The sequence below is a fragment of the Eubalaena glacialis genome, chromosome 8 (genome assembly GCF_028564815.1).
Source record: "Eubalaena glacialis isolate mEubGla1 chromosome 8, mEubGla1.1.hap2.+ XY, whole genome shotgun sequence".
NCBI classification, from domain to species: domain Eukaryota; kingdom Metazoa; phylum Chordata; class Mammalia; order Artiodactyla; family Balaenidae; genus Eubalaena; species Eubalaena glacialis.
In genome coordinates, this window is record NC_083723.1 from 107,234,582 (window position 1) to 107,246,711 (window position 12,130).

Genomic DNA, 12,130 nt, shown 5'->3' on the forward strand with positions numbered 1-12,130 from the left:
TAATTATGGTGACAGAACCAAGACAGGAATTTAAAAATTTTCTTGTTTAATGCCAATATCATGTCTCATGTTTACATTAAATGTCTTCCTATTGAGGGCTCCTGTTCAAAATATATTAAAAAGCAAGGTAGAGAGCAATGTATATGGTATGCTACTTTTGTGAATGAAAAGAGGAATTATAATGACAATATTTATTTGTATTTGCTTGCATATGTATACAGAAACACTGGCAGGATACACAAGAAGCCATAAGGACGAGGGTGTGGGCAGAGGGAGGATGGTGACATCACTGGGAGCGAGCTTCTCCATGTGTGCCTTTAAATGTTGTTTAATTCATTAGTTATAAAACTATATAGTTTTAAAAAATCTTTCTTTCTGTTGGAGAAGAGTTTTTCTCTGATTAATCTCTTTTTGTTTTCAAGTTAAAAAAAAACTTGAGGGACTTCCCTGGTGGCGCAGTGGTTAAGCCTCTGCATTCCCAATGCAGGGGGGCCCGGGTTCGATCCCTGGTCAGGAACTAGATCCCACGTGCATGCCACAACCAAGAGTTCGCATGCCACAACTAGTGAGCCCTCAAGCTACATGCTAAAAAGCCCACCTACCGCAACTAAGGAGCCCATGTGCCACAACTAAGGAGCCCACCTTCTGCAACTAATACCTGGTGCAACCAAATAAATAAATAAATAAATATTTAAAAAAAAAAAACTTGAGAAAAGGACTGTTTGGAAAGGTGAGCAGGCATAACTTATGAACCTGAGGTAACAATAGTGATGACTATGGTATCTTTCCTGTTACAGTGGGCCTATACTGGATTAATTAACTTTTTCAAAAGAAAGTAAAATAGTGCAACAGCTTGGTTTTATGGATTCATCTAAAAGTCTCAGAGTGTTGTTCTTTTTTTTAAAAAATTACTTTATTTATTTATTTTTGGCTGCATTGGGTCTTTGTTGCTGCAAGTGGGTTTCTCTAGTTGCCGCGAGCGGGGGCTACTCTTTGTTGCGGTGCGCAGGCTTCTCATTGCGGTGGGTGGGCTTCTCACTGCAGTGGCTTCTCTTGTTGCGGAGCACGGGCTCTAGGTGCGCAGGCTTCAGTAGTTGTGGCACGTGGGCTCAGTAGTTGTGGCTTGCAGGCTCTAGAGCGCAGGCTCAATAGTTGTGGCGCATGGGCTTAGTTGCTCCGTGGCATGTGGGATCTTCCCAGACCAGGGCTCAAACCCATGTCCCCTGCTTTGGCAGGCGGATTCCTAACCACTGCGCCACCAGGGAAGTCCCTCAGAGTGTTTTGATACCTGATATCTTTGTTTATTTTTATGGCATTCCTAATAACTATGATACAAAACATATAATTCTTATTTCGTAAGATACTGTCAGAGTCAAGAATAGGAGTTTATTTGTCTACAAATTCATGTTAGATTTGTAGTTTGTCTACAAATTCATGTTAGATTTGTAGTCCAGTCCTCTTGATTTCTGGATAGCATCAACACTAGAAGTATGTGATTAAAATCCTTTATGTTTTATAGCATTTTCACAAATATTTTCTCATTCAGTTTTCCCATCAGCCATGTGAATTAACTGCAATTGGTATTACCTTTAGAGATGAAAAACAATGGTGGTGACTATTAAAAATAAAGTTAAAAGGCAAATAAAAAATTGGTTAATATATAAAGAATGATTACAAATCAATAATTAAAGGAAAGTGTTCCAGTAGAAAAATTGGCAAAGGACATGCATTAAAAATCATAGAAAGAGGTCTCAATAACAAATAAATAAACATTAAAGAATGTTTTCTCCTCAAAATAAGTAGAGGCAAAAGAAAAATAGTATCTAATACTGACAAAGGTACATGGAAACAGGAACATTGATATTTTTCTTGAAGGGATATCAGTTGGCAAAATCTTTTTGAAGGAAAATTTAGAAATGTATTAAAACTTTAAACATATTCATAACACTATGACCTAGTAACTTTATTCTACTAATTTATCCTCATGAAATAATCAGAGAAACGTAACAATTTATGCCAAATGATATTAATATCATAGCATTCTTATGAACACAGCAAAAGGTGGATCAAATGACAGTAAGGAAATGGAATATCAAGCTTCCATTGAAAGACCATGTTAAACAATTAGCTAAAAGCTAAAGGAAAATCCCACTGTCCAATGTTAAATAAAGAAGCAAGATCCAAAAAGTGTACAGAGGAATGTATACACACATTTATATATCTTATAAACAGGTGAATTCTGAAAAACTGTAGTAAGACAAAACTGGCTATTAGTGATTTAAGCTTAGGAAGACATGTCTCTACCAAAAAGGGGCTTGATGGTCCTTCAAAGCTTTAAGACTAGAGAGCATTCTAATCTCCTTGCTGATAGCCATCCTACTGGGCTTCTTTATCCAAAATAGACCAGTCCATATAAATTGAAAGGCGGTCAAGGCAGCCTTTGGTGGGCTTTGCCAAGTGTCATAAAACTTCTCAGCTTCCATAGGGAATTTAATGTTGTGTAGATCTAACAGATCTTGAATCTATGGAACTATCACTGGTTTTCAGCAAAGGATCCAGAATGAGAACTTTTACCACACCTGGCTTTTAAATGCTTGAACATATTTTTTAGCCCTTACCTGAATTAATATTTGGATTATAGGCATTCAAAACTGATGCCAGGTCTCTAATCACAAACTCCAAATTGTTTCCATTTCTTGGATTACTTTTCCTCATTTCTTGCTGACTGTGATGTTCATTGCATTGACCCAGCCAGCATTTTTCACATGTTTTGAAGCTCTCTTTGTCTTTCAGAATCACCCCTATTGACTAATGATCTAACTCTTACCCACATGCAACACTGGTGATTTTTCTTACCATTCCTAATATTCATTTTGTTAATCTCTTTCATTTTCATTTTTTGTTTTCACCATAATCATAAGCCTCTTCTTAATAGCACATTCAACATTCTTATTGCTTTTGCACTTGTCAGACATACTGGGCTTAATAATGTTGCAAAACACCCCAAATTAAATACAGTAAACCTGCTGATAGTAGAAAACTAGTTGGCCAAGACTAAAACAACCGCGTCCAACTGCCATTGCCGCCTGTTGGGGGCGGGCAAAGTTGAAAAATTCTGCTTTTGGAGCAACTTATTTTTCACCTTAGTGAAAGTTCACGGGTGGCCAAGCTGGCAAAGAACCCCTGTCTCTTCCACCATCGTGCCATTCTGGTGAAGTACATTTGAGACAATAGTCATCAAATCATATATAAATATGTAATCAACCAAAATTATTTTTAGATAGCTCAGTTGGTTTGCATTGTCTTAATGAGGCTGAGGTCATGGGTTTGATCTCTGTGTGGGTTTTTTAGTACACAGAGAAAAACCATGTCACCCAAGTAGTCTATACCTACATCTAGCCATCTTGCAAATGCATGATCTTTAGGGCAATGGTCCCAAACATTTTTGGCACCAGGGACCGGTTTCGTGGAAGACAATTTTTCGACAGACGGAGGGGCGGATGTTTCAGGTGGTAATGCGAGTGATGGGGAGCAATGGGGAGCGGCAGATGAAGCTTCGCTTGCTTGCCCGCCACTTACCTCCCGCTGTGTGGCCCAGTTCCTAGCAGGCTGCAGACCAGTACTGGCAGGGTTGGGGACGCCTGCTTTAGGGGACCTAGATATAGTGTGTGGTGAGACATATCATTTCAGTACAGTCCATATAGGAAAATGCAGTTGTGAACCTTCATAACAGTATTTAACTTTGGAATCTTCAAACTGAAACCTCAATTAGCCATTAATCAGAGAGAAGATGCTTTAGTCGTATGTTCAAGTTTTTAAAAAAATCTATCATCTATAAGCACAGGTCGGATCACAGTGTTCTCCAAATGTAAAATACTAAAGAAAGAGGCTTATTTTTCTCAATGAGATCATTAGAAAAATTAGAGTGGTACCTGATTTACCTCTACTCCCCAGGAAACTGATGACAATTAATTCCTATTGAGTTAGTATTCTAAGATTTGCCAAGGAGCAGGTCAATGTCACCAGAGAATGTTACACATTTGTCAAAGCACAGAAAGCTACAAAGTCACAACTCAGTTTTTGGCCTCAAATGCAATTTTCTCCCTCTGTTTTCAGATCCGCTCCTCCCTTCAACACCAGAGCTGCAGGCTGCTCTCTAAATAACACCGTGTCTCTGGCCTCCTAGCTCCCATTTGAACATTTTGGCAGGGCTCCTTTGAGGTCTGCCCCCCACCGTCTCCCCTCTCCAGGCTTGTCTTAGTTTGTCTGAGTCAGCCGTGAGTCACCTCACTCATTAATGGAACTCAGAATGCCTCTCCATTCTCTGGATCCCTTTCGTCTCCCTTCTTGTAACTGGTTTTCTGGCAGCATCAGGTCTGTGGACAACCTTGAAGCTATGGGCTGGGTCACTATTAAGATGGTCTGCTCTGTGAAGAGGTTGGCAGACAGCAAGTAGAACTAAAAATGATGATAATGACAATAATGATGATGGTGCACACAGTTGCTTCAGATGCACTTTAATGGCCAGATTTGGTACCTTTGCCTGTGTCAGCTCATTGGACAGCACAGGGGTCCTTAATTCTTGATCCCTTCTTTCTCTTCCTTGTCTCTTCTTTCCCTCCTCACCACCACTTCCTCCACACACACGCCCATATGGTACAAGGTGAAAGCTTAGAGACTCCACTCACTGGAAAGGCAGATAAAAGAGCAATGTCCTTACATTGGTGGGCATTCTCTTCTCCAGCATTTTCAGACTTGCTCTCATTTCTACTCATTCTATTTTACATTCCCAATTCTTTCCTTTTTGTGAGAGGTAGACCAGAGAGGACAAAAGAGAAGGATTTATGCCTTGTTGGTGCCTCCTGGGCATATAAAGAAGCCTAGTAAAATGATACTGATAATAAACTCTGAATTCACTGTAGAAAACTTCAACACCAAAACACCAGTATTAATTCATTAATCTTACTTAAAGCCCTTTGTAAAATGGTTGATACTTTACTCAACTGGATAGTGACTAGTTTTCAGTAAATCAGATGATTTACTTTTGAAAGGGACCGCAGAGATCACCCTGTCCAGTCTTTCATTCAGTGGGCATGCATTTACTGAGCACCTGCAATGAGCAGACCCTGAGCCACGCCCCCCAGGGCAATGCTTTTCAAGCTTCACTGTGTGTGTATGTTACCTGGGAAACTTGCTAAAATGCAGATTCTGATTCAAGAGGCCTGGAGTCAGGGCTCGAGGTTCGGCATTTCCGTAAGCTCCGGGGAGATGTCCCCGCTGCTGCCCACGAACCACAGTTTGAGGAGCAAGACTACAGGGCTCTTCATAGAGCCAGACAAGGCTTGACTCTGTCCCTGAGGAACATCGGGGGCCCACAGGCTCTGGGATGCTGCCCTATGAATTCCTTCTCCTCAGCTGCTGATAATTATCTGTGAGGCCCAGACAATGCTGATCTGTTCTTCCCAATGCTTTTGGCTTTCTCATGTCTTCACTCCCAGTGGAAGGTATTAAAACTGCAAAACTCAAATTGGGATTAGAGCAAGGAAAAGGCTCACTTATTTATTTATTTATTATAAATTTATTTATTTTATTTTTGGCTGTGTTGGGTCTTTGTTGCTACGTGTGGGCTTTCTCTACTTGCAGCGAGCAGGGGCTACTCTTCGTTGCGGTCCATGGGCTTTTCATCGTGGTGGCTTCTATTGTTGTGGAGCATGGGCTCTAGGAGCACGGGCTTCAGTAGTTGTAGCACATGGGCTCAGCAGTTGTGGCTTGTGGGCTCTAGAGCTCAGGCTCAGTAGTTGTGGTGCATGGGCTTAGTAGCTCTGCAGCATGTGGGATCTTCCCGGACCAGGGCTCGAACTCGTGTCCCCTGCATTGGCAGGCGGATTCTTAACCACTGCACCACCAGGGAAGTCCAAGGCCCATTTATTTATTTATTATAAATTTATTTATTTTATTTATTTATTTTTGGCTGCATTGAGTCTTCGTTGCTGCGCACGCAGGCTTTCTCTAGTTGTGGTGAGCGGGGGCTACTCTTTGTTGCAGTGCACATGCTTCTCGTTGCAGTGACTTCTCTTGTTGCGGAGCATGGGCTCTAGGCACGCGGGCTTCAGTAGTTGTGGCTTGCGGGCTCTAGAGTGCAGGCTCAGTAGTTGTAGTGCACTGGCTTAGTTGCTCTGCAGCATGTGGGATCTTCCCGGACCAGGGCTCGAACCCATGTCCCCTGCGTTGGCAGGCAGGTTCTTAACCACTGCGCCACCAGGGAAGCCCCAAGGCCCATTTATCTTTAACCTTTGTTCTGAAATCTAGTCTAGGCCATTTTACCAGCGATCTCTGAACTCACATTTTAAGCAGAGCCTTATTAACAATAAAGTATTTCTTTGATTACTACAGAGATCTCCTTTTATGATTTGTTAGTTTGTGTACTTTGCCAATTTTTCTATTAGGGTCTTTGTCTTTTCATTATTGAGTTGTGATAGTTCTTTATTAAAATATTAAGGAAGATCTCTTTGCCCCTAATAAAGGATTTTTTTTGTCTTTTTAATTTTGTCTATTCACTTTGGAGTTAAGAATCTGAGACTCTAGGTTAACATTAATTTTCTTGCTTATCTGAGCAAGCCCCTTTACCTGTTATGACATGGTTCCTTTACCTGTAAATGGAGGCAATAAAGACTACATATTGAGTATATGTTGAGTATAGAACTGTTGAGTATGAAAAGGAAATACATGTGGGATGATGCTATACAATCATAGGACATGGTTACTTTGGTTTCAGAGTTTATATTAATCTGATAGTATTATTGAACCTAGAGTAGGACATAGCTGACTGATGTTAACAAGTACCAGTTTTGTTTGTTTCATTTTGTTTTGCTTTTAGTTTGGTTTTGGTTAAACAAACAGCTGTTGAGCACTTACAAGTACTTTGAGTGCTGTTCTAGGTTTTAGTAATACAAACATACATAGAGTTAGAAGCTGCCTATTAACAACTTCATATGTGTAAAAGTGCTTATGATTTGTTTTCCTTTTGCCTCCTCAACTGCAACTTTCTAAGTTGTCAACAGACGAGATCTTCTACCACTCCTAACACGTCCAATTAAGAAACTACCTCAGTACTGAGGCAAATGACCCAGTTGTTCCTTGGTCTCTACATTAACTGTCTCATGTCTACTAGAACGTTATACTTGTTAAAATTATTTATTTATATAGTAGAAGTTATGAGTGATAGTATTCCAATTCAGACTGTTAGGTTTTTGTCTAGCTTAAAGAAACAGAAAACGTGTACTTCCACCCTCATCTATGATGTTTAATGCCTTTAAGTTCTCTCCATTACTGCCTGAAAAAAAAAAAAAAGACAGACAGACAAGAGAGAAAGAATATAATGAACCATTAATAGTAAAACAGAAATAGAAATGTCTGAAGACAATGTCTTTTGCCTCTAGTTGGTGTTTGTTTTTTGATACAGTCAAAGGAAAGAAACTCTAACAGCAAACTTTTAACTATCATCCAGGTAGAGCATACTCCCACACTCCCACTGGTTCCCCCTATATTCTTCCTACACAAAATCTGCCTTATGAGTCTCTACACTGAGCATAGATAAAATAAAGAGTCAATATTATTGAATCCCATCCATTTGCCAAGCACTGTGCTAAGTGCTTTCACATACATTTTCTCATCTAATGGATCTTTTACTTTCTTACTGCAGGGGCGAAGGTGAGATTGTGCCTTTGCTTTGCTACTTCCTCTTCCTAGCATCCTTACTCTTCTGTGTAAGCCTTACACTGCAAGCAAGGGAACCCAGTTTGAAGCAAAATCCATTCTTTTTTTCCATTTCATCCAGGTCCACAGCAAAAAGTTGACTGGTTTCTCATTTCTGGGAGATGAGAGATGTGTTGATTTAGGAAAAAATGAATGGAACAGGGCTTAGGGCTAAATGCTCTTTTACGTACATGGGTGGGCACCTACCTCTGATGAGAAGTCTCTCTTTTTCTGGCTTCTTTCCCAGATAATCCATTGAACTCTCCGAGCAAAAGCATCGCATACATCCAACTCCTCCTTTGATTTATTTCTTTATATATGAACACAGGTTCCTTACCACCTCCTTCACCCACCCATGACCCACCAAAAACAAAAAGAAAAAAAGAAAATCTCTCCTGCAGAAACATGACAGATCTTATCTATTCCTGAGATTAACTGCTATTTTCTCCTCTTACCAAGATTCCAAATTTTGGACTCCACTAATGAAAACATAGCCTGGGTGACATTGCATAACCAGTGAGAAAGGAATCTTCCCTCGGTAATGAGAGAAGGGCTGAGTCACTATCTCAGCTCTTAGGAATGGCTCTCCAGCTGCTGACTGAGGCCACAAAGGTTCAGCCACGAGGCTGGCAGGGACCTCCCCAGTGACTAACAAAAGAGAGGCAACCAGAACTAGCCAGAGTGAACTGGGGCAACTGACCCATTTGTAGATGTACCCCCAAGGACAGTGGCCAGCAGTCCAAGTTGCAGTGTCCTGGCAGTGTAGCAAATGCCTGATCCAATCTGATGGATGAATGATGCCCGACAACAGAAGACTCTGGAAAAGGATACTTGTAATTAGCCTGTGGTGGCATTTTTATTCCAGAGGTTTAGTCTTTATTCTTTCACATATACAACAGACATTTGAGTGATTATATTAGGCACTGAACTAGAGGTTGGCATATTCCTTGCCCTCAGGGAGTTGACAGTTCAGCAGAAAGGGAGTAAACATAGGAGCTCTAAGAGAACATAGAAGAGGCACTTAATATTTGACAGTTGGAAAAGCTTCCCCAAGAATGTGAAAGGTTTATGGGGGCGGTGGGGCATGGAGAAGGGACACTCCAGGTGAAGGAGGCAACAGTGAAAAGTCACAGAGGCAAGAGAGAACAGGTGGTTCATTGGAGAAGGTAAGTGGTTTGGTGTGGCCAAGATCAGAATATGCAGGGGAAGGGGCAAGAGATGATCCTGGAGAGGTGAGCAGGGGTCAGATTAAAGGTGTAATCTTGTGTGTATGTAAGAGGGTCTAAGTTCTATCCTGAGGGCAATGGGAACCACTGACTTTCTGTGGGAGAAGGACGTGTCAGATCTGTTTTTTCAGGAAGTTTTCTCACTGGTTGTAATATGGAGATTGGATGTAAGGAAAGCAAGTATAGAAGTAGGAGGACCAGGTTGGAGGATCTTGCAGTAATTGAAGAAGAAAATAATGTGGGCCTGAACTATAGCAGAGGCAATAGGGATGTAAGAAAGATGAGGTTGAGTGATACAAAAGTAGTTACCAACTGACCTTGGTGATTAGCCACAGGTGGGGCCTGTAGAGCTCAGAATGACTTTCACCTTTGGTGGGTGGGGAGAGATGATGGGAGCAGAAGGCTTGCTGGAAGGAGATGATGAGTTCAGGTTGAAGCAGGAACCTAGGATGGAAACCCTGCCATTGACCTGAATATCAGTGTTGGAAGGTCAGGGCAACTCAGTGGCATTCAGGACTCCCCAGGTATACCCCAAAGGAGACTTAAGGACAATTCCAGACCTCACCAGCTAGAGAGGATGGGCCTCCTAGTGCAAGTTCCTCCTTAGAAGCCTGGCTTATTAAGACTGAATCTGTGCAGGACTGGGGCTGCTGATGAGAGGTCTTCAGAACCTGCAGCCAAACAGGGCCTGACAAGCTGTTTCCATGGAGACGCAGTGTGTGCAGGAGGGAGTGAGTAGGAGGGCTGATCCATTCCAGAGCCTTGGGTCACAGGGCTGCAGTGGCCTAACAGATAAACAGGAAAAAGACATAGTCAATCAGAAAAGGATGTTCAAAACTATTGGCAGTTAATTGGGGTTATATCATCATAATTCTAGATTAAGTCTAACAACTTAGAAGGATTAGGGTAAGCCACTTAATGATCCTGCTAGTTATTTCAGGTACCACTTAATGAGGGTACACAGAAGTGGATGGCAACTCAGACTAACTCCAAATGTACATACACCCTTCTTAAGCCTTTCTGCACCCCTGGACTCTAAGTAGCTACATATTATTTCCAAGTTTCTGGGGAAACAGGCAGAGATATGGGAAGTTAATTTTTTTTCCGTTTGCCATGCTGTTGGCAGTAATACTCAGGAAATCTTTGGAGCTCTTCAGGAACCTCAGGTGCTGGCAAAGCCTCAGATTAGATGTTACTATTAAACAATTTGAGGAACATTCTGGACAGAGAGCCAGCAGCAGTGGGGCCCCAAGGAGTGTGTGTGTGTGTGTGTGTGTGTGTGTGTGTGTATGTGTGTGTTGTGTGTGTGTGTGTGGTAGAATATACATAACATGAAATTGACTATTTTGACCATTTTTAAATGTACAATTCAGTGGCATTAAGTGTATACATAATCTTGTGTAACCGTTACCACTATCTCTTTCCAAAACTTTACCATCATCCAAAACAAAAACTCTATAACCATTAAGCAATGATTCCCTATTGGGCCCCAAATGTTTTTTAACAACTTTATTGTGCTGTGAAAACTCTGCCTACCAGTCAGGACAATAGTTTGGCTGCTGCAAGTAAGAAAACTAGCTCGATCTTGGTTTGGTCAGTCGCTTTCAATTTAGATCTGGGGTTTTTTGGCCAAAGAGTCCTCGCCCTGTGGGTGAGCTTGTTAAACCTAATCTCTGGAGGGAGACCGATTTTAACCACCTTAATGACTGATGGGACTTACTAATCTTGATCTCCAAGGTATTCAAATGGCTTGTGGCAGTGCTTATTAAGAAGTCAGTAAAAAGTAAGTCAGGGCCACAGGCCCTTGTAAAGATGTTACTGGAGGCAAACTTTGTTCCAAAGATAGCTGGAAGATGAACTGTCTAGGAACAACTTCATTTTAAGTGACCAAAAATAATAGTGCCTGGGGAGGATGAGACATGATTCTGGCTTGGAACAGTAGACTAGGACCAAAAGATCAGAACTGGAAATTCCAAGTTTCCTACTGCCTTTTCTTTCACAAATTAAAACATTTAGTGAGGGTAGGGATAAACTTTGTGATTTCCTTTCTTCATCCAACAAGTTCAAGGTGTTTACAACATGATGCTTATTAGACAAGACTCAATCTGCAGTTCACAAATCCAAAGCAGCAATAACTCTCAAAGCCCAGGCAGATACTTCCCAGATGCATGATGTCAGTCACAAGAAATAGCAGGATGGAAAAAGAATAGGGAAGATTTAGTGAAAATCACTCCACCATAAATACAATCTAAACTACATGCCCTATTTGGGGACCAGTGGTGAGACAAATACTTGAACACAATATGCTATTCCAAGGGAACTGGTGCTCAGAAGAGGTTGACTGGCTTACTCTGCGTCACCTAGAAATCCAAGAAGAGAGCTAAGATTTAGTACACTTGTTTCCTGATACCTGGTTTAGTGGTTTATTTTTATTAGTATCTGCTGGTATTCTGTGCTTGGAGTGCATAAGGGAGATGGTTCTCAGAGATTCTCTGTGAAGTTTTCATCTGGTCAGGGGTGATCTATCAGTACCTTTACCTCAAATTCACCTCCAATTTAGTCTTCATATCATACTTGGTTCAGAACCCAAATTCTGAACAGTTCAGAAAAATGAGGGGATCGGTATCCAGACCTGCTACAATATATTATCTAAAATGTCCAGTTTTCAACAAAAAAATTATGAGACATGCAAAGAAACAGGAAAGTATGATGTGACCCATACACGGGAGGAAAAAAGCCATCAACAGAAACTCCCTGTGAGAGGGCCCAGATATCCAACTTAGCAGACAAAGACTTCAAAGCAACTATCATAAATATATTGAAAGAACTGAAGAAAACCATGCTTAAAGAATCAAAAGAGGGCTTCCCTGGTGGTGCAGTGGTTGACAATCTGCCTGCTAATGCAGGGGACACGGGTTCGAGCCCTGGTCTGGGAAGATCCCACATGCCGCGGAGCAACTAGGCCCGTGAGCCACAACTGCTGAGCCTGCGCATATGGAGCCTGTGCTCCGCAACAAGAGAGGCCACGATAGTGAGAGGCCCGCGCGCCGTGATGAAGAGTGGCCCCCGCTTGCCGCAGCTAGATGAAGCCCTCGCACAGAAACGAAGACCCAACACAGCCCAATAAATAAATAAATAAATAATAATTA

The 12,130-nt window shown here is 41.5% G+C and overlaps 1 protein-coding gene and 1 long non-coding RNA gene across 6 annotated transcripts in view; one reads left to right on the plus strand and one right to left on the minus strand.

The window, feature by feature from the left end:
- MKLN1 (muskelin 1) overlaps nt 1–12,130 on the plus strand; it is a 326,912-nt gene that overhangs the window by 75,068 nt on the left and 239,714 nt on the right. The window lies entirely within an intron of this gene.
- Nucleotides 8,512–12,130, minus strand: part of LOC133096888 (uncharacterized) — a 60,753-nt gene continuing 57,134 nt past the window's right edge. For 4 of the 5 annotated variants that reach the window (XR_009701873.1, XR_009701874.1, XR_009701872.1 and 1 more), the window contains one exon: nt 8,657–9,766. This is a non-coding gene — a long non-coding RNA (uncharacterized LOC133096888). Of the gene's footprint in view, nt 8,573–8,656; nt 9,767–12,130 lie in introns of those variants that run through there. The other variant, XR_009701875.1, reaches the window with a different exon arrangement.